This window comes from Sus scrofa, chromosome 11 (genome assembly GCF_054392235.1).
Source record: "Sus scrofa isolate SSC_HxYL_T2T_F1_AM1 chromosome 11, Sscrofa_HxYL_maternal_Yorkshire_Landrace_v2.0, whole genome shotgun sequence".
Taxonomy (NCBI): domain Eukaryota; kingdom Metazoa; phylum Chordata; class Mammalia; order Artiodactyla; family Suidae; genus Sus; species Sus scrofa.
In genome coordinates, this window is record NC_139393.1 from 12,721,437 (window position 1) to 12,743,886 (window position 22,450).

Below are 22,450 nucleotides of genomic sequence, written 5' to 3' on the forward strand. Positions count from 1 at the left end.
TCTAGGCTTGGAATATGCTGCTCAATGTCATTGTGGGATGGAGGGGTGAATTACGTACACATGAAGTCGCAGAATCTATACTGCGGAAGGGATTTCCTCGAACCCCTCGTCAACCCACACCACACCCCCTACACCATTCTGCACCTCAGTCTGCTGCCAACCTCTGCTAGGCTGTCACCCAGCCCGAGTTCTGTGTCTGAGCTCTTTCAGGGATCGGGTGCTTACTCTCCAGGAGGTAGTCACTGCCTTTAGAAAAGTCCACTTGTTTTCCCTTATATTTAACTGAACTCTCTTTGTTCCCCGAGTCCCTACCAATTGAGGCCAGTTATTTCCTCCAAATTCCGATGCAGTGTATTCCAATAATGTAAGGTGAGAGCTAAGTAAACCAGGCTACTTGATTGCTTCCCTGACCATGAAATCCAGTGCATGCTTATTGTCTATCTTATCAAAAGGACTGTGTGAGTACTAAGAAGCTACTAGGATAGGAGAAAGATTCTGTCCTCAACAAACTCACAGTCTAATGAAGACTAAACATCTATAATAAGAGGCAGAACAGGATCAGCATCACGGAGAAGGACAAGTAAAGTACAATTAAGTTCCAACAGGTTGGGAAGACCACATAGCTCGTAGCAAACCTGGAAAGAGCCATGGAGAAAGTAAAATGCAAAACTCACGAAAATCAACCAATAGGTATTTACCATTTACTATGTGCCAGGCACTGTCTGGGGCTGAGGCTGAAGCAGAATGTCAAATACTTCAAGGCTTTACGTGCAAGGAACCTAGATGCTACAAGGGGAGGACAGGCCATAAACAAGTAAATATAGGTCACAGAGTGATAATGATAAAGAGAGTGGCGTAGGGACAGACTTCTGTTTAAAAGAGAGGCCTCACTGATAAGGAGGCATAGACATCAACAAAGCAAAGAGGGAGGCTATGCAGATATCTAGAGGAAAAGATGGATCTTAAAGAGGACTTTAGGTGCAAGATCTTGGAGGGAAAATTATATGTAAGGCATAAAGCACGGAAATCCCACGACACAAAGGAAAACAGCATGTGCTGCATGCAGTTTGAGGTAAAATTCAGGACAAGTCTAAGAGTTGTGGATGATAACGACACAAAGCCAGCAGTGGGGATCAATTCTCCGTGGCATTTCCACTCATCTAGTGACAAGGTCTGTCCTAAACTATCTTTACAAAGATGCATGAACAGCAAAACAGCCTTGGACAATAAAGGTGAGGTCAGATTAATTTCATGATCCGGATAATAAATGTAATAACCTCTTATTAGGAGAAGGATTTGGGAGCAAGCCTCTTATACGACTGGGGGTCAATAGTGTAAAATCTCAGAACCTCACAGCAGAGCTGGGTCCTTGTCACAGTGAGCGCCAGACTCGGAGCTGAGAAGAACGTTTCATCCAACTCGGGAGAGGGCAGTGGGAAGTCAGTGAATGGTTCTAAGCAGAGCAACATTTGGTAAGAAAATTATCAATCAGGGTAGCTTAGATCCACTAGAGGAGGAAACGGTGACAGGGACAGTGAAAGCTCACACTTTCTGGACAGGCAGTTTGATAAAAGATCTCATTTAATCCTCCTGAGAGACTGTATTATTTATTATTCATTCATTTGACACGTAATTATTTAGCACTTATTATCTTCCAAGAATTCTTCAGACACTGAGATCCAACCACAAACAAAATCACAGACAAGGTTCCTTGCGTGCATGGAACTAACATTTAGGAGGGAAATACAGACAGACAACCAAAGAGATAAAGAGTTGATAGAGGAGTTCCCGTCGTGGCGCAGTGGTTAACGAATCTGACTAGGAACCATGAGATTGCGGGTTCGGTCCCTGCCCTTGCTCAGTGGGTTAACGATCCGGCATTGCCGTGAGCTGTGGTGTAGGTTGCAGACGCAGCTCGGATCCCGCGTTGCGTTGCTGTGGCTGTGGTGTAGGCTGGCGGCTACAGCTCCGATTAGACCCCTAGCCTGGGAACCTCCATATGCCGCAGGAGCGGCCCAAAGAAATAGCAAAAAGACCAAAAAAAAAAAGAGTTGATAGAATACCAGACGGCCATAAATGTTTTAAAGAAAAATAAGACAAGGTAAAGGAACAGAGCAATATGGATGCTATTTTAGGCAGGGTAGTCAGGGAGACCTCTCAGAGGACGTGAATATGACCTGAGACCTGAAAAAAATGAGGCAGCTACTATTATTATGTCTGTTTAAAAGCTGAGGACACTGAGGCTAAACAGAATCTATCTTACTGAGGTCTTGATCTTACCAATGAGTAGGAGGGTTGAGATACGGACCCGGGAACCTGATTTCAGCCCCAGCATTCCTACTGTCACCCTATACCACCTGGAATGGGCACCAGGCGAGAGGCTACCCATCTCTGTAGGAGGTAACAGGGGCCGGAACCACGGGGAATGCAGTAACAAACACGAGATGGGGCAGATATGAAAGACAATGACAAACAGATTTCATAAAACCGGCCACTGGGTTCACTTGAAAAGACAAAGAAAGAAATGAGAAGGAAACTGAAGCCTTTGCACTTAGACGGCCAGGAGAACAACTGTTACCAGAAAGGGGCTCAAGGAGGAAGGTCCAGGCTGGAGGGAGGACGGGTCAATGGAGAACTAATGACTCGGTCTCTGCATTAGCAGAACTGCCTTTGAAATTTCAACTCAGGTTTGAGATCTCTTGGACTTTCTTCCTCTGCCCTCTGCTGCAACTTTTATCATCTTCAAACTCTAGTTGGATCCCAGCCACCAGACCCCATTAGAAAACCTGCAGGAGAGAATTAATTGTCCCATGGGCCAGCTTCCCTTCTTTTAATGAACCCAGGTGTGAACTCAGTGTCTAGTTTTTTCTTAAGAGATTTTACAGTTTTCTTTCTTTGGGGAACTAATTAATAATAACAGGGAAAAAACCCATTATTTTCCCACTGCTACTTTCTCAATGGGTTGCTAAAGAACATCAATGCACTGGTATTCGATTTATCTTCCCTATTTATATTAGGTATAGCAAATTCAGATACCACACTGTCAAATCCATGTTACATTTTATTCCTTTACGTCAACTGTAGGACTGACTTCATTCTGACTTCTTTAGAGCTTGCCAGACCACAGTGCAGTTAAGGTCAGGTAAGAGATTCTTTATTTCTACTTTAAAACAGTTCTAGTTTCTTGCAGCATTGTTAAAATAGGGACACTTAAAAATGTAAAGTATGAACTTAAAACAATTAACCACTGAATAGGTAAAGTTACGTCATTCAAACACCAAAATGTACTCCAAAGTATGAGACAGAAGTATATGTGTGTACATATATGTCCATGTATGTATGCTTAGGTGCACACATGTTCTCCTCTTCTACATCAATGGCACAATATTATCCTTTTATCCTCGAGGATCAAAACATGCTAATTTAGAACCACTTCCACAGACTCAATCTTTCTGGGCAGACACGTGCACTAGCGCACCCACACACAACACACACATCCTCTCAAATACATAGATGTGAAATATGGTAAATATTTTAAATTTTAGTATGGTTTTGAAGTGGTTCTCTCCTGTTATCTCTTGTCGTCATCCTCACTCTGTAAACAACAACTGGCATAGCTGCCAAATGACTCGCTCTTCTTGCAGTGACATAAATCAGAACCACGGACAGCAACACAACTCTTCCTGCCCTGTTCCCTCAAGGTCAAAAAGATTTCATCTTTCAAACAACTGTACTCCCATCTCTGCTTTCCTAAAAAAAACCAAAAAAACAAAAGAAAACTAAAACCTTCATCTCTACATGCAGGGTTTTTTTAAGTTCCGAAGGACTGAATCCTGACAAATCCTGAAATACTAGCAATTGCTCACTCAAATATATGCACACATTTATTTATATATACTATATATCCTGTGAATGAGCAATATTTAAGGCAGACATAAATCATTAAATCAGGCTGGCGAGTAAGGAACAGGCTATAAAGCCTGTGGGACAGGGGAAATGAGCTGCCGTATTTTCTGCTTTAAAGAGATCTAAATCTTTGTTCAAGCCTAGCTTTAAGTGATAAACTCCTCAAAAATTATTTGTACTTTTAGCCTGTGTCGAGTATCAGTGAGGACCAGATTTAGCGTACTGAATTCATGCAATGGCTAAGAGCCGTGCTCTTTGGCCAGCACAGGCTTTCAGTTTGTAGAATAAAGCATGAGGGGGGAGGGGAGAGGGATTTCGAAGCTCTGTATTCAGGCTGTTTGTCTTTTTTCCTTGGACCACTTGACTTTGAGAGGAGTTTAGCGAGTCAGCCAGTCATGAATACCTAACTGTTCAGTGTACAGCCCTGTGATAAATATGCATAATATGGTTTCTGTTCTTCAGATGCTTATATATTTGGGGGGGGGGGTAAGACAAGCAATATATAAACAGTCGTTTTATTCCACCCTTGTGCCTGGACATACCCTAAACAATAACAGCAAATATCAAGAGAGTAGGACAGCTCATGAGTGTCCCAGAAAGCATTCAGAAGAGAGAGGACTTGGTGGTACTGAGAAACTTAATGGAACAGACGGATCTGAAGTAGATTATAAAAGAAGGATGGAATCAGGACAATCGCACATGGGACGGGGGCATCTCTGTGCAGGGGAAGAGAGTCCAGTTCCCTTCACTGGACAGAGCCAAACACCTTGTCATACTGGCTACAAGTATCTGAGCCAGAAGAAGGATTTGAGAAAGGGAACTTTCCCAAGAGTAACCAAGGGCAGGGCTGTGTGAGGAGGAAGAATGAATTTTAGTAGGACATGAAACCAGAGATTCAGTATTAAAACTGAGGGCTAACAAATGTTTTTTTAGGTCAGTCTCCCAAGGCAACAGAAATAAAAACAAAAATAAATGGGATCTAATCAAACTTAGAAGCTTTTGCACAGCAACCAAACAAAAAACAACATTAAAAAAAAAAAAAGATAACCTACAGAATGGGAGAAAATAGCTGCAAACAATGCAACCAACAAGGGCTTCATCTCCAAAATATACAAACAACTCAACAACAACAAAAAAAAAACCCAAACAACCCAACTGAAAAATGGGCAGAAGACCTAAAGAGACATTTTCCAAAGAAGACATACAGAGGGCTAGCAGGCCAATGAAAAAAAGCCCAGTATTACTATTAGAGAAATGCAAATCAAAACTACAGTGAGGTACCACTTCACACCAGTCAGAATGGCCATCATTAATCAGTCTACCAATAACAAATGCCAGGGAGGAGGCAGAGAAAAGGGAACCCTCCTACACTGGTGGTGGGAATGTAAATTGGTGCAGTATGAATGGTACTCAGAAAACTAAATATAGAACTACCATAGGATCCACCAATCCTACTCCTAGGCATACATCCGGAAAAAACTCAAAAAAAAAAAAAAATACATGCACCCTCTGGTTCTTAGCAGCACTATTCATGATAGCCAAGACATGGAAACAACCTAAATGTCCACTGACAGATGAATGGATTAAGAAGATGTAGTGTGTGTATGTATATATATATATATATATACACTACATATATATTATATATATATATATAATGGAATACTACTCAGCCATAAAAAAGAACAAAATAGGAGTTCCCATCGTGGCTCAGCAGAAACAAATCTGACTAGTAGCCTAAGGACACGGGTTTGATTCCTGGCCTCACTCAGTGGGTTAAGGATCCAGCGTTGCCGTGAGCTGTGGTGTCAGTTGCAGATGTGGCTCAGATCTGGTGTGGCTGTGGCTTGGCGTAGGCCAGCAGTTACACCTCCATATGCCAGGAGTGTGGCCCCAAAAAGACAAAAAAATAAAAAAGAACAAACTAATGCCATCTGCAACAACATGGATGCAACTAGAGATTCTCATGCTAAGTAAGTCAGAAGGAGAAAGAAAAATACCATATGATATCACTTACATGTGGAATCTAAAATATGGCACACATGAACCTATCTACAAAACAGAAACAGACTCGCAGACATGGAGAACAGACTCGTGGTTGCCAAGGGGGAGAGGGGAGGGAGGGGATGGACTGGGAGTTTGGTGTTAGTAGATGCAAACGATTACATTCAGAACAGATAAGCAACGAGGCCCTGCTGTCCAGCCAGGGCACTATGTCCAATCGCTTGGGATAGAATGTGATGGAAAATACAGAAAAAGAATGTGTGTGTATATATATACATATATGTGTGTGTGTATATGTATGTATGTATGTATGTATGTGTGACTGGGTCACTTTGCTGTACAGCATAAATTGGCACAACACTGTAAATCAACTATACTTTAATTTGTTTTAAATGTTTAAAAAAATGAGGGCTGAGAGGGAGATACAGCCAGACGGGAAATTAAGAGATGTGACGCTCATCCACAATTAGTCTTGGGTGAAGCACTAAGCGAGGAAGGATGGAGCAATGCTAGACATAAGCGAGAACAAGGTGAGGCTGTGAGAGGTCCACGGGCCTAAGAAACGCCTAACACGCGGGTCGTGTGTGGTGACGGCAGCCAAGAGAGACTCAACGTCAAACTGGACAGAGATTTCAGCACTTGGGTGGCTATTTGGAGAAAATGAAGAAACAATCGCTTCAAGGAGTTGAGGCTTAGAAGAATGAGAGCCCTCCTGACAGGGAAGGAGGCCAATGAGAGAATCTGATTGAGCCTTTGACGCTGGTTACGTTGAACCTGACCCCCAGGCCAACATTTAATTCCGTCAATCAAAGATGCAGGGCTCTCGCTCTCTGGGGAGATCGGGAATGAGGTCCAGCCTCCTTCCTCGTCTCGGGAAGAGGTTCTTCGTGATTAGGAAATCTACTTGATTTCTCAATAAGCACCCATGGCCAAAGCGGGTGATATTTGATTCCACAGCTTTTCTAAACAAGGTCCCACCCCAAAACTCCTGCCATCCTAGGAAGACCCCCCCCTGTGGATTTACAATTGCCGGACTGACCTCTCCAAATGAGATGTCCTATCATGCTGCACAAAACCCATCCCTGAATACCACGTGTGATGGAGGTATGGCCATACGGCTTTACTGCTGATGAGAAACAGCACAGAATTAGGGGCTACCCCCGCGGATGATGCCATCCCATGCGTGGGCTCATGTGTGCAGAGAGAGCCTTCAGGTGAGATGAAGATGGAAGCCGGGAAGCCTCTCCCCCCTGTTCCCTACAGCCCCGCACCTCTTTCGCATCCACTCTCCCTTCACACAGTAAGACAAACACATGCTTTCTCCCTGCACAGAGAAACCCTCACGTGACAAAGTGGCATGTAAATAATACCTTTCGCCTAAGAAGCCAAGAGCAGTTCATAAGAGCCAGCCTCCTGTAAAATCCTCAGAGTGAGCTTGGAAATATAATCAAGGTCCTCACCCCACCCCCCACCCCCGGGGCAAGTGTCTTCTCCTGGAAATACATCGAGGTCCTCACGCCCTCCGTGCCCAGTGGCCAGCCGCCAGCTTCAGGGGAAAGAGATCGAAACACAAGAAATAAGCATGCACCTTTGAGAGATTAACTCTTCCTAGAAGAGAGACAGCCTGAACAATAGCACGGGGGAAGCAAGAACTGAAGGCGGGTCCTGACAGCTTCGACAGCACAACCCGGAGTCCCCTCAGCGCAGCTCGTGGTTAACAGCCGGACCGCAGGGACTTGGAGTTCCGTGCTAACTGTCTCGCTTGCATCGCCACAGCCCAGCAACCCCCTTCTGCATTTCACACCACCACATAGCCTGGAAAAGGACTCCGCAGAATACATAATGATTGCCACGATAAAAAGAACTGAAAAATTGGGGGTAAGGGATTAAGAGATACAAACTACTATGCATAAAATAAGCCACAAGGACAGCCTGTACTCCACAAGGAACAGAGCCAATATTTTATAATAACTATAAATGGACTATAACCATTAAAAATTGTAAGGTACTATGGTAACACCTGGAATTTACACAGTATTATAAATCAACTACAATAAATTTTTTTTAGTTCTCTAAACATGGAATACCTATATTCAATTCACAGGAGGTATCTGTGCATTCACATGTGTTTCTGAGGACTTCCAGTTTTTAATATTAAAAATGCCTATTAATCAACACTTCATTCAACCAATTAGTATTTTCTATGTATCAGATTACTCTGTCATAGCCCCAGAGTTGACTGCCAAATTTTCACCTTACGTGGTACAATGACCATAAAGTATACTTTTCCCTATAAAATTTTCCTCATAATCAGAATAGTGAGTCACCAGGCCCTCCTTGTGGATGCAAATATAGACCTATAGATGCTCATCAAACACAGACACTCCATATTTTACTTGGCTGGTATACACACATCATCACTAATTGTGAATTACATGCTACTATGGGTGCCTGTGTGTGTATATGTGTATTGACTGGCACAGCTTTCTATGGCTACATTATACTTAAGTTTACACACAGCAAGTGCATGGAGTAACAAATTACCAACAAATAGTTAACAAGAGACTAAAACAGACCTCTGGTTTAAAACTAGATCCTCTCCCCCAGAATTAGTAACATAAACTGGTAAAAACAGGATGTCAATCAAAGAACTATGCCTCTGTAACCAAGCACCCAGGAAGGAAGATGCACAGAGCACCTGCTCTGTACCCCAAAACACCAGGATGTGGCGATGGAAAGAACTGGCAGACACGGTCCACAGGCTAGGTGAGGAAGCAATCACTATGCCAGCTGTGATGAATGCAGATCTGCTTAGGAGTGACATGTATATAACTGCACGGGGCCACATGAGGGATTGATTATAACACCATCAATGATGCAGATAAATCTTTCAGAAGGCCAAGACAAAGCCCGTGGTGGGTGGTAACTGTGGCAGTGTTGACGGAGGGAATGCTGGGCAACAAAGCTGGACAGAATTCTTAAACCGATGTCAAGAGCCCACAGCAACAGCAAATCCAGAGCAACAGAAATCCAAGGGATCCCTCTCTGACTTTTTTTTTTTTTTTTTTTTTGGTCTTTTTGCTATTTCTTGGGCCGCTTCCACGGCATATGGAGGTTCCCAGGCTAGGGGTCGAATCGGAGCTGTAGCCGCCAGCCTACACCTGAGCCACAGCAACACGGGATCCGAGCCGCGTCTGCAACCTACACCACAGCTCACGGCAACGCCGGATCGTTAACCCACTGAGCAAGGGCAGGGACCGAACCCGCAACCTCATGGTTCCTAGTCGGATTCGTTAACCACTGCGCCACGACAGGAACTCCCTTCCCTGACTTTCTTAAACTGAGAACCTAAATTTCTTCTTACCTACAGCCAGTTGCAAGACCCCATCTTGAAATAAGTCCTACCATGTGAAAAAAAACCACCAAATACCTTGTTTACAAGTCTTTTTGTTATATCAAGAGACATCAAGGAGTTTCCACTGTGATTCAGTAGAAACAAACCTGACTGGTATCCATGAGGATGCGGGTTCAATCCCTGGCCTCACCCAGTGGGTTGAGGATCTAGCATTGCCGTGAGCTGTGGTGTAGGTCACAGACACAGTTCAGATCTCGAGTTGCTTTGGCGTAGGCCAGCAGCTATGGCTCCGATTTGACCCCTAGCCTGGAAACTTCCATATGTCATGGGTGCGGCCCTAAAAAGCAAAAAGAAAAAGAGAGAAACATCGAAAGACAAACACTTACTCTCTTCTGAAATTAGGTGAGTAGTTAGGTAACTGTTCACACCACATACATCCTCACCTGTGGTAACTAAGAGAACACTGAAACTATAATTAAAGCATTTTCAAGTTCCAATTCTCCACAAATTTCCACTTGGATTTATATTTTATTTGTTTAGCTATTGTCTCTCCTTCCACCTACAGTGGCTCACAAATAATTCTAAGAGGGTATACCAGTCCACAGGACACTGAATAAGAATAATATTATATTGGGAAAAACTGGCAGAAAGGGTTGCTTGTTTAAATACCACAACCCAGATAGAAGTGACAATGTGTGAATGTAGTTTGGCTCAATTCAGTGTACGTCACAGAGCCTGACACATCAATATTCCAAACAACCAAACATTTAATATAGTTATCCAGCATCTACTCAAAGCTAAGTGGCAGCCAGAGATTTTCTGGCACTGAATCATATCAGAGTAAATTTCAATATCCACCACCAGTGTGTCATCTTTCATAAAATACCATTTAAGTCACCACAGCACCTTGGAAGCCCAAACATCCTATTTTTCAGATGTTTCATCTATTAAGCAGCTCTCTGAGAACTCTGTGTAAATTTGGAATGCTTCTGTCAGGTACAATTCTGGTGGCATTCTGGCTATGACTCACACTTCAGTTGAGCTCCCTGTCATTACAGAATGTCATTCTTGTCTGGGAAAACCCGGTTCATTCAGCCTCGTTTATTTATATAATGATTTTGATGTTTAAGAAACACTGCACTTAATTTTAAGAAGCCCAAAGATTACACGAGTTTTTGGATTTCACTCATCAATGGTCAACCTAGGAAGATGCCTGTCCCCTTTCCCAAGCCTTCCTATGGCTTACTGGATGCTGCCTGGAATCCACCGGAATGTGCACAGCCAGGAATGCACATGGCCAATGGAGCCAGGGATTTCTGACTGGGTCGTGGCTCTAGTGCCAATGCTGAAAACAATGTCCAGGAAATCTCTGCTAAATGCCTGAATAAATGGACCACCTCTCAACTCCCAGAAGAGTAGCCAGAGATCACAACAAAACAAATGCAGAATAATACAAGGAAGAATGAAGAAGCCCTGTCTATGCTACAGTGAGAGGAACATGGGTGCTGGGGCCAGACGTTTTGAGTCTCAACTTTACTTAACATGCTTCTTTGAAAGTTAAACCTGTTGCTTGATTCCTCTTTTTTTTTTTTTCTTTCTTTTTTTACAGTCACACATGCAGCACATGCAAGTTCCCAGACTAGGGGGTCTAACTGGAGCTGCAGCTGCAGGCCTACTCCACAGACAAAGCAACACTGGATCTGAGTCACATCTGCAACCTACATCACAGCTTACAGTAATGCTGGATCCCTAACCGGCAGAGCAAGGCCAGGGATCAAACCCACATCCTCACGGACACTATGTTGGGTTCTTAACCTGCTGAGCCACAATGGGAACTCTTGTTGGTTGATTCTTAAAATGGAAATAATAAGACCTGTAAGAATTAGAGGTAAATTATATAAAGTACCTGCCTGACACAGAGATACCCAAATAATAGTTATTAGGATGATGATATTGACAGTGATGAATGGTAAGCGCAAATTCTGATGGTGCAGATTGAAAACAAAAAAAACAGAGAACCAACCACAGATAGGAGTCAATGTGCAACTTCTTTGCAACTAGACTCAATCTATCTTAAATCAAAGATGAAGATACAAACCACCATTCAAATTTGATATTCCAATTTCAGATATTCAGGTCACATTGACATCTAATCTCAAAAGGTCAATGACCTGGACCCAACTGTCATTTGCAAACTTAATGAGGATATTTCCTCTGATGACCACAAATAATGCTAGGCTTTCATGCACTTGTTGGCTGATGCCTGCACCTGATGTCCTTTGGTTCCTGTCTGGGACGAGGCTGCCCAAGGCCTCATGAGAACAGAGCCCACGTCTGTTTATTCTGACTTGCCTGGAGCCAATACCACGTGCACGTGGAATGAAATGAATTTGATATTGATCGTGATTTCCATCATCTAAGCAATGATAAAAATTATTAACTTTTCACAGAAAGGTCCTCCAACATCACCAGGAAACTGAAGTGCCTTTGGATTTGACTCCTAGATATCCTGGAAGGTTCTAAATGACACTTTCTCAAGTAGAGATCCAGGGCCCCCAGACATCTGGGGAGACATTCCACAAGGCACACGAGAGAGGAGAAACCAGAGGGGATTCCGTATCTTCTGTCCTTCGAACGACTCCTCTGCCTCCTCTGCTAGGACGTTAAGTCACTGGATCACTGCTTTAGTTAGACTCTGACCATTCTCAATGCACGAAAGAATAAATATGCATAGTTGCTGTTTCCCAGAAAATTCAAAAGACCTTGGATTCTTATTTTTGGTTAAGCTATGGCATAGGTCACTTGGAAAGGGGGCGAGGAGGCCTAAGAAGAGCAGAGGCAAGCCCCATGTTTCCGACGTTACTATACTAGCCAGAGCACCCAGCCCCTGCCAGGTGGGAATCCGAGAAACGAGGTTGGTATTGGGAAATGTGTTGCTTTTCACCTTAAGAGGAAGGGTCACGGACACCCCGTCTGTGAAAAATGAATAGAACCTAAGAAAACCGTTCTCGCACTGAACAGCTCTCTTTTCAAACAATAACATCTAGTGCATTTTTCAGAGCATCTACTTCAGTATTCAACCTTTTTAAAAGGCTTTCAAATTACAAGCTTATTCATTAACATATGTCCATTTCCCAGCACTCAGCTTGGCACATAAAATACAGGCAGTAAATATTTATCACATGAATCAATGAAAGGATGAGTTGATGTTGTGATGAGCAATCCCCACAAAGAGTTTCATAAATCCATTAAACAGATTATTACATCTTTTAAACATGACTTACAGGCTGGGTTGGGGCACACTGACAGCTATAATCAATCCGCACTCATCAAGGGAAATGAAAAGTCATAAGCGTATTCCAAACAGCTCTCACACAAAAAGTAAGAGGACAGCGGGGGGAGCCCTGCTGGTTTGATGAATACATTCAGGCATTACGTTCCTGCCATGAACAAGACTCTAACTAGAGGCATTCACTGAATTTAACAAATAAGGTAAAATGATGCATTCACTAATCTGAAAACCCACAAAGCTTTCAGCATCATTGAGTATATAATGCAGCAGAGCAAGTGGCCAGAAGGAAATAGGAAGAGCAGCTTGTTAATCCTAAGTCTGCTCAACACCGATGCCGCTTAGCTGCAGGTAAGACCGAGCTCTGACAAGAAGGCAGGAAACAAAGAGGAAAAGGCTATCTTCATCTTTACCCTTTACAGGGAATAACAGGGTCTACTGTGCCAGAAAAAATGATAGAAATGTGATCACTCCATATAACATCTTCATCTTTACCCCACAATAATGGTACCCATCTCCTTTCATGAGAATGTTAATCTGAAGGAGAAAAAGGACTGCAACGCCGTGATTTTGAGCTCATCACCCTCCTTCACGCATGATTAAATAAGGAAAGGCAACAGTCCGCTAATGCTGTGTCAGATTTCTCAACTAAGCTGGGAACTTTCACCAAAAACTCCCTCTCTGTTTAAAAAAAAAAAAAAAAAAAAAAAAAAGTCACTCTCTGGAATTCTCGACTTTAGACAGAGAATAAATACGTAACAGCTGAGCAAAACATACAGTTCATGACAGGCTAATGAATAGTTTTTCTCAGCTACTTGGGTCATGTAATGTCTGGGATTTCCAAAGAAATTAGCCAAGGAGAACCCCAGCCTTACCACTCACTTGCTCTGTGATCTTAACATAGTTACTTAACCTATGTGTGCCTCAGTTTCCTGACCTGTACAATGGAAATAATAACAGCACCCACCTTAGGGATGTTGTGAGAATTACAGACATTAGATGTCAAATGTGTACTGGACACAGAACAGCCTCTCAGGAGTTCCCGTCGTGGCGCAGTGGTTAACGAATCTGACTAGGAACCATGAGGTTGCGGGTTCGGTCCCTGCCCTTGCTCAGTGGGTTAACGATCCGGCGTTGCCGTGAGCTGTGGTGTAGGTTGCAGACGCGGCTTGGATCCCGCGTTGCTGTGGCTCAGGCGTAGGCTGGCGGCTACAGCTCCGATTGGACCCCTAGCCTGGGAACCTCCATATGCCGAGGGAGCGGCCCAAGAAATAGCAAAAAGACCAAAAAACAAAAAAAAAAAAACAAAAAAAAGAACATCCTCTCAATAAATGTTAACTAGCATTCCTACAACCTGGAATCTGGCTTGTTTCTCCTGTACGAGATGAAAAACAGGAAAGGAAGAATGGTTTGAGAAGACAACTTTTCAATGACTGATGTGGAAACTCAAGGCCCCTCAGCTTCTACAAACTTAAAAGACTTAAGAGAGTCAGAGTAGAGATGCAGATGGATAGTTTGATATATCCTTTTAAAATTATGCAACATTTAAACTGCCAACAATAAGCACTGAAATTACATTGTAAAATGGAAAAATACACATGCCATTATATTATGGAGAAGGAACAAAGGATGACAGATTGAATATATGGAAGACTATCTATGTGAATTCCTAACCATTTACATATGAATATATCAAAATACTAAGAGTAATGGTAAAGATCTGAGATGTGTAATTATGGATTTTTTTTTTTTAAATCTTCCTCTCTGCAGCAAACGCTATATTTGCAGAGGGAAAAAAAAAAAAAAAAGACAATACAAAAAAGTGGGTCCCAGCTATCAGGACAACAGCTTCATCACTTCTACTCTGAACAGCATTTTTCACTTTGCCAAGGGTTACAATATGCACGGCACTGTCTGCATCACAAATAACCTCATGGAATGTGTGGAACCCAAGACGTCCCTGTCAGACCAGGCACCTGAAGGCTGCAAAGGTCAAGTTCTTTCCACAACAAAAGGGGAGGCACCCAAGGTCAAGCCAGGTCTTTCCCACCCAGGCCACAGTTTTCCCCCAGGGCCTTCTGGACCAGATGGGGCCTGGAATTTTAGGATCCTTGGCACTGGCTGCCTTGCTCATCCATGGGAACAATACTGCTTCCCTGGGCTGTAAAATGAGTCCAAACGACACCACTTTCCCAAACAGATCTCGTCAAAATAAGAAACAAGATACCAGGCTAGCCTCTGAAGGCTAGGACGTTTCTCTCTGAAGTCTTGATTTTGCTTAAAGGTGCTATAAAGAACTGAGCCCGGCCCAAAGAAATCAGGCAGGTACCTCCTCTTCCACCATCAGCTGGGATGTCTGGAAAGAATCTGCGCCAATAATAAAGTAATGCTATTATTTCCTTCCCCCCTTTCCTTCCTTTCCTCTCATTCTTTTTCTTTTCTTTCCTCCCTTTCTTTTGTTCTTTCCTTCCTTGTTTTTTCCTTCCCTTTATTCCTCTCTCCTTCTTTCATTTTTTTTTTTTCTCCTTTCCTTTTTTGGGCATCCTAATTCAGAAACGAAGGCATTCAATAGCTTTGAGGGATGTGAGTCTTGGGACCACACCACAGCCTTCAGGGTCGTCGCAGGCAATTGAAAAGCCAGGGTTCTGTCCTTCCATGAGGCTTCCTATCTTTTCCTCTAAGGCCATCCCCTCCTCCTGGAGGAGATGACAAGACAGGGAGCATTTCCTGCTACCGCCCCCAAAACCACATTAATGGGAAGCACTCCTTCCCACCAAAGAAAACAAACTGGTTTTGTTCTTCAGCTTTGTGGGGTGTTGGACATCTGCTTTAAGTAGAAAATGTAATGTATTGGGGAAATAAAAAAAAAAAAAAAATATATATATATATATATATATATATGTGTGTGTGTGTGTATTAAAAAAAAAAAAAAGTCACCAGTCTAGACATTAAGGAGCAAAAAAGAACTGCTTACCTATATAAAAGTGTTCATATTTTTTAAGTGGAGGGAGAAAAAAATTAAATATTCAGAAGCAAACATTTAGGAAATATGACCCAACCGATAAACATTTTAAAAATCCACAATACCAACTGAATTCCAGCATTTTAGATTGTGAATCTCGAAAATTTATGGTTACAAAAAAACAGAGCCAAATGTGCTAAGCCTGTAAAAGCATGCTGTTCCTATTATTTTGGCAGCGATGACCTGGCTAGTTTCATGCTGGGCAACAAAGATGAATTTCTCTGTGTTTAGTTAAAGTGCTTTTGACACTGTACATCGTTTTGGCTGGCTACACTGTCCTGGTCTCAGATTATAAATAAGAGGCCATGTAAATCAATCCTAAACTCTTTTAAACAAAGCCACAATAAGGAGAACTGTTTGGTATTCAGTGAATAAAGCCTCTCTAAATCAATCTTAAACTCAGCTTTGAATGACTTCTATGTAAAACATATAACAGAATTTATATAGGCCAAAATTAAATCCTTAGGTTTTTTTTATTTTATGCGTTATTTATTTTACTCCTATTATTACTTTTTAAAATCTGTCTTCATTTTGGTAGAGCACAGTCTTACTTGCAATTTCATAATTCTTTTACAAATAAATCAAAATTTGATCAATAAAGCTTTAAAAGAAACTTCTTGAGACAGCTCCTAAGACACCATAATTCAAATTAAATAACATAATCTTCTGAAATGCTTTTTTAAAAGAGGCAGGGAAAAATCCATAATTCATCTCGCTTGTTTCAAAACAGGGCACTTCAAATCTTCTTGCCAAGAGCTTGAGTGATGAATGCTAGGAAGTACCAGGTCTTTCAAAACACACTAACCTAGTCTGGATGAACTGAAAACTGCAGGATAATGTGAAGATAAGCGAAGACAAAAGGAAAAATTACTATCAAAAGGCAATTTACAATTTCCGAATATGACTTACATTTGACAGTATAATATCACCTTGCGGCAGCATAATATAGGTAAACATAGTGAAATAAAAATTAGAGACGTATATTTAATATTGTAATATCATTTGAGGGTAGTCTAAAGCATCATACAGTTTTCACATTATTAATCTTGGTAACAGAATCGCACGAGATATTTTGCATGAATTTCCGTTTGCCAGAAGAAGAAACTGAGGATATGGCAGGAATTGAGGGAGAAGGAGAGCAAGCACAGGGTTGTGCTGGAAAAGGGCAGCCCAGAAAACAATCTCGGGAAACAGTCTTTTAGACTATAATTTTAAATGAAGGAAAAGGCTTCAAGGGATCTTGATTCTTTTAAAACACGATCCTCTTCCTGAATCCAAAATATCAGATTACGTTCAAATTAAGCTAAATAGCTTTGGCAACATGCAACAGAAATAGACAAGCAATGAAGAAGTCAAGAATGGCCTGCTAGTTGTGGCTCCTTCTTCAATAAGAACATGACTGAATTTGTTACATTTTGGGTTTTACCCCAAGGTGCCAAGAATTAGGCCACGAGAAAGCAACAAAGCTTACTCATCGGGTCACTAAGCGACAGGAAATGACTTCTGCCTAACCTCCACCACTGGCCCCACTGCTCTCCCTGTCCCCTTCCCCTGAAATGCCCTTTTCGCTGCTCTCCGCCTGCCCATTTTGACTCCCCCTCCACAGACAGTCCAGCCATCTGTCCGTGGACCAGCTGCCATCACCCACCATGGTCCTCCATTCACTCAGGCTGTGTCACAACCTCAATGCTTATTTTTATGCTGCTATGGGCTTATCCCGAGGTGTCGCCTGGACATCCCCTCGCTGGCCCATGCTTAATCACTCTCAGAGGGATGACACGTTTGCAACAGAACACTGCCATCGGCTAGCCGACAGAGTTCTTGAGACCAAGCCTGTGTCTGGCGAAGAGAGTGAGTTTAGATGTAATTTTGATTCAAGCCCCTTACTGGTGTTCTTTAAAAAAATTAAATCCTCAGGCATCCAAAGAAGCTCAAAACTTTACAATTCACATGTGTTGCACAGTGCCTGAAAAGGTGGAGAAAAAACATCTTCTCTAGTCCAACAACTTCCCAAAGTGGCTTCAGTCCCAGCTCTGACCCAAAGGTAATAATGTAACCATAGAAACCAGTTTGTCTCTTCTTCAAGTGGACAAAACACTAGTTTCAAAACTGATCTCCTGGGGGTGGTTCTGCAAATCAGAGGCAACAAAGCCCGAGAAAGGTTTTTGAAAAGATCTGAGTACTAAATAAATATAAACAAGTAGTAACACACTGGTATTAGCTGTTCCACATCCTTCAAGGATGACCAAGTGCACTCAAAAGGGAATCGAGTCACTTCAGTTATGGGTCAGGAATTTGTATGAGGTCAAGTTAGATTTTTATCAAACAAGGCCACACTGACCTCATTTTTTTTCCCATTAGGTTATTCTTACTGGGAAGGTTCCTGAGATGATTAGCTGACCTCATTCCCCTTCATCTTTGTTTTTTACCAGCTGTTATGTATCGTTTCTCTCCATTTTTATGGAGACCTGACGGATAGATATGGTGTTCTGGCATAAAGATAAAAAGACACCTGCTGGGCACCAAGTAAACTAGTTTATGGGAGCCGGTCCATACGAGAAAAATCTGAACAACTGCATATATATGCAATAGGGTCACATTTCTAGTCTTTTATTTTGTAGCCTCTTTAACACTTCAATTTTTTTTTTTTACCAAAAATAATAATGTTAACACATGTGACATGACCACAGGACACCATCATTCTCCTTGGAACCCAAACTTCCCATGAAATAAAACAGTTTACACTGGAAAGGTGTATTACAATTTTTTTCTTAATTCATAAATGCAATGAAAGCGATCTAATCTATTTAAAAGAAAATCTCACTTTAAATAAATGAAATTAATATTTATATGGTACCTTATAAGATACAATGTGATTTTATACACATCACTGAATCCTCTTTTAAGAATTACTGTCTTCATGTCAGATCTAAGGAAGCACATTCGTCAGTGTTAAATAGGATGCTTACAGGGTGTGAGTGATGCAATGGAGTAGAAGCCCACATGTGGCCTAGCCCCACACTCTTCCCACTATACTATGTTTCTTCTGGTCCAAGTACAAACGAATGGCTACAACAGCAGCCAGCCTTTGCTGGGAAGTTTACACAGGTATCAGGGCTGCTGAAAAGCTTTAACTGCACTATTTCATATAAGACTCACAGTAAGTCTACCAAGCCAGAACTGCGGCCACCCAGTTTTCTCCATGAGGAAATCAAGGCTCATGCAAACTAAAAAATTTCCCAGTTTACATGGCCAAGGAGAAGCAGAATGGAGACCCAGAGTTCATTTGAAAGACACATGCGCATGTGCGGCCTTAACCACTAGACTACAATGCTTTTCACGTGCAGGAGAAATATTTATGTTACTCTGTATACACCTCAATGGATAACTTGAGTTTTGCTGTAGAAACTGACAGCTTGCAAACCAAAACTCAAAAAATGCTAATGGTTATGTGCACAACAGAAGTTCCTGTTGCGGTGCAGCGGTAACGAACCCAACTAGAATCCTTGAGGATCCAGGTTCGATCCCTGGCCTCGCTCAGTGGGTTAAGGACCCAGCGTTGCCATAAGCTGTGGTATAAGGTCGCAGACAAGGCTTGGACCCCGCGTTGCCGTGGCTGTGGTGTAGGCTGGCAGCTGCAGCTCCAAATGATCCCTAGCCTGGGAACCTCCATATGCCACGGGCAGGGCCCTAAAAAGAAGAAGAAGGAAAAAAAAAAAAAAGGATTAGCACAACAAAGAAATCTAAATCAGTGCATAGAGACCCAATGCTCAATGTTTACAGATTCAAATATCTGATTACAGCCATCCTTATTTTTTTAAGTGTTACTGAGGTATAGTATACTACACTGAAGTATAGTAACGCTAATTTACAAGACGGTGGTAATTTCTGCTGTACAACAAAGTGACCCAGTCCTACCTATACACATGTCCATTCTCTCTCAGAATCTTTTCCCTCACAGATGATCACAGAATATTGGCTAGAGTTCTCTGTGCCGCACAGCAGATCCCCACTGAAAGCCATTCTTATTATCCTACTTCCTTCACCAGCTTCCTCCCGAGCTCTTCTTGAAAGAGTTGTCTAGACTTGTTCCAATTTCTCCCTTCTCATATTTTCCTAAAGCCCCACCTCCATCAGGCTTTGGCCCCCCTTTTCCACCAAACGGCTCTAAGTCATTACATTGCATCAGTTCTCAAGGTGCATTTTACCTGAGCCTGCAGCAGCACACACCCAGTGTTGCTGGGACCTTCTGGCTGGACCCTCCCTTGGCGTCCAGAGCGCCCCCTGCTGCTGACTTCCCCCCATCAGGCTGGTCATTCCTTCCCAGTCCTCTCCACAGTGCCTTTTCTCTTCCTTGACCCGTTCTTTTTAGAGCACCCTGAAACGAAGGTGGATCCAGGGAACTCTTGTCTACTGACACTCACTTCCTTGGTGAGTTCATCCAGTTTCATGGCTTTAACCACCACCTATTTATGCAAATGTCCTCTTAATTTCTATCTTCAGTCCAGATTTCTCGTCTCATTTCCAGACTTAAATCAACTGCCTGGTCAGCATCTCCACTTGTATGACCAAGCGATATCTCACATTTAGCACACTTAAAACTGAATCTATCTTCTGGGCAAGGACCGCTACCCCCAACACCTAGAAAAATCAGTAACACATATTAGGTGCTCAATAAAATTGCTGAATTGAGTAAACAGATACAGCCCAGTCAGATGAACATGAATCACAGTGATATACTCTGCAACCACCAGCTCTAACCCCTTTAAAAGAATCTGAAAGAGAATGGATGTGTGTGCCTACATAACTGAATCACTTTGTTGTACAGCAGAAATTATTACAACATTGTACATCAACTAAACTTCAATAAAACTTTAGAAAATGAAAGAAAATCACTGTAAAAAACAAAATAAAAGAGTTTGGGCTGAGTCAGGTATAAAAGCAAATTATTTTGCTACCCTCACAGTCAGGAAAATTCAAGGTTTCTATAGAATGGGAAGTTGTATAATATCAGATAGATACGAAGAGTAACTATATTCGGTAGAATCAGAATGTATACACATACAACAGGATCTCACTATAATTCATGCTTGTAATTACCTAGGTGCTGGGATATCATGGCTTAAACAACATCCTCTAAAATACTGCATCAAAGGTTGCCTATAAGAAGCGAGGATTAATTTTCAATATGGAACAGAGAAGAAATTCCACTGTGTGAAGACATCAATCACACAGACACACCTACTTACGCATTCACACCGGGAGGTATTCTGCCCTATCAAGGTGACTTTTTTTAAAGGTTAACAAACATTAGCTCAACCTCAAATACTTTCATTGTTCTTGTTATAGGATTAACATAATTGGAAAAATACAAACATACTCAAACTCGCTGTTACATATGCACATTCAAATGCATTCAGAAATTAATGTACAGGAGTTTCCTTGTGGCCTAGCAGTTAAGGATTCAGTGTTGTCATGTCTGTGGCTCAGGTTCGATCCCTGGCTTGGGGATTTCCGCATGCCATGGGGGAACCAAAAAAAAAAAACAAAAAAACAAAAAAAATGAAATTAATCTACATACCGTTTTTACTTAAATTACAACAAAATAATATCAAAGTAAGCAACAAATAAATTGCTGAGAAAAGGAAAGGGAAGAAACAGTTCTGCCTCTACTTACAGCTACTACTTTTAAAAGCAGCTTTACTGAGCTATGGTTTACATGTCATAAAATTCACCCATTTGAAGTGCACAATGATTTTAGGAAAAACACACAGAGGGTGCAACCATCACTCCACTCCAGGTTTAGATCCCGTCCATCTCCCAGAAACACTCCTCCTGCCATTTATTCTCTGCCCCTGCCTCCAGCCCCAGGCAACAACAAATCTGTATCTACCTTGATAGATTGGCCTTTTCTGGAAAACAGCTACTATATCTAAGGATCTCTTAGGGCCTAGAGACCTAAACCAAATATTTAACACATATCATCTCACTTGGTCCTACAACAATCATATAAGGTGTCATTACTTGCCCATTTTATAATAATGAACCTGAGGCTTGAAAAGAATAAACAGCCCAAGGAGGAACATCCGCCTACTTAGTTTTGGGGGCTTCCAAAAATAAATAGCCTGTATTCGAAGATCTCCGAAAGATAACTAATGCACGACAGTGAACTCACAGAATGCTGCCATCCAAAACCAAGCGAGGAGAAGGAATGGAGCTCTATCTTTCCATCGTCACCCTCCAGAGTCCGCATCAGCCCTCCAGGCTCGAGTGACTGACTCTGTCAAGCTCACACCTGAGCTGTGGAAACGGTGTCTGCACTGTCTCTTAGCACCTACTTTGAAAACAAGGACCTTCTACCTTGGACCTCAAAGACTCACGTGTCAATGACATCCCAGTACAACATGCACCCAAAACAGGCCCATGCATGGACCACAACAGATCTGCACCCAAATTACTATGCTTATACAGCTTAAAAAGTCACATTCAAAAATATGTATAAACCAGATTAAGAGTGTTATTTCTGTAAGAACTGCAATATCTGCCACCAGAAAAGATTGGTTACAGTTTGGGGATTTTTTTTTTTTTTTTTATGGATTCACCATTTGATTGCGGCACAAGTTCATGAAAATCTCTCCTTCTCAGAAATGGAATACTGGAAAATGTCGTTTGTTTGTTTATTGCTTTTTAGGGCTGCACCTGCGGCATATGGAAGTTCCCAGGCTAGGGGTCGAATCAGAGCTATAGCTGCTGGCCTCCACCACAGCCACGTCAGATCCTTAACCCACTGAGCAAGGCCGGGGATTGAACCTGCAACCTCATGGTTCCTACTCAGATTTAGATTCGTTTCTGCTGTGCCACGATGGGAACTCCC

The 22,450-nt window shown here is 42.1% G+C and overlaps 1 protein-coding gene and 2 long non-coding RNA genes across 18 annotated transcripts in view; all 3 read right to left on the reverse strand.

Annotated features, from left to right (window-relative positions):
• DCLK1 (doublecortin like kinase 1) overlaps positions 1-22,450 on the reverse strand; it is a 383,845-nt gene that overhangs the window by 259,907 nt on the left and 101,488 nt on the right. The window lies entirely within an intron of this gene.
• Positions 2,886-8,934, reverse strand: LOC146398529 (uncharacterized). The gene is made up of 2 exons (XR_014819320.1): positions 5,576-8,934; positions 2,886-5,535 (listed from the first exon to the last, which is right to left on the reverse strand). It is a non-coding gene; the product is annotated as an uncharacterized LOC146398529 (long non-coding RNA).
• LOC146398530 (uncharacterized) lies at positions 16,044-22,362 on the reverse strand. Its single transcript, XR_014819321.1, has 2 exons — positions 20,418-22,362; positions 16,044-19,467 (listed from the first exon to the last, which is right to left on the reverse strand). It is a non-coding gene; the product is annotated as an uncharacterized LOC146398530 (long non-coding RNA).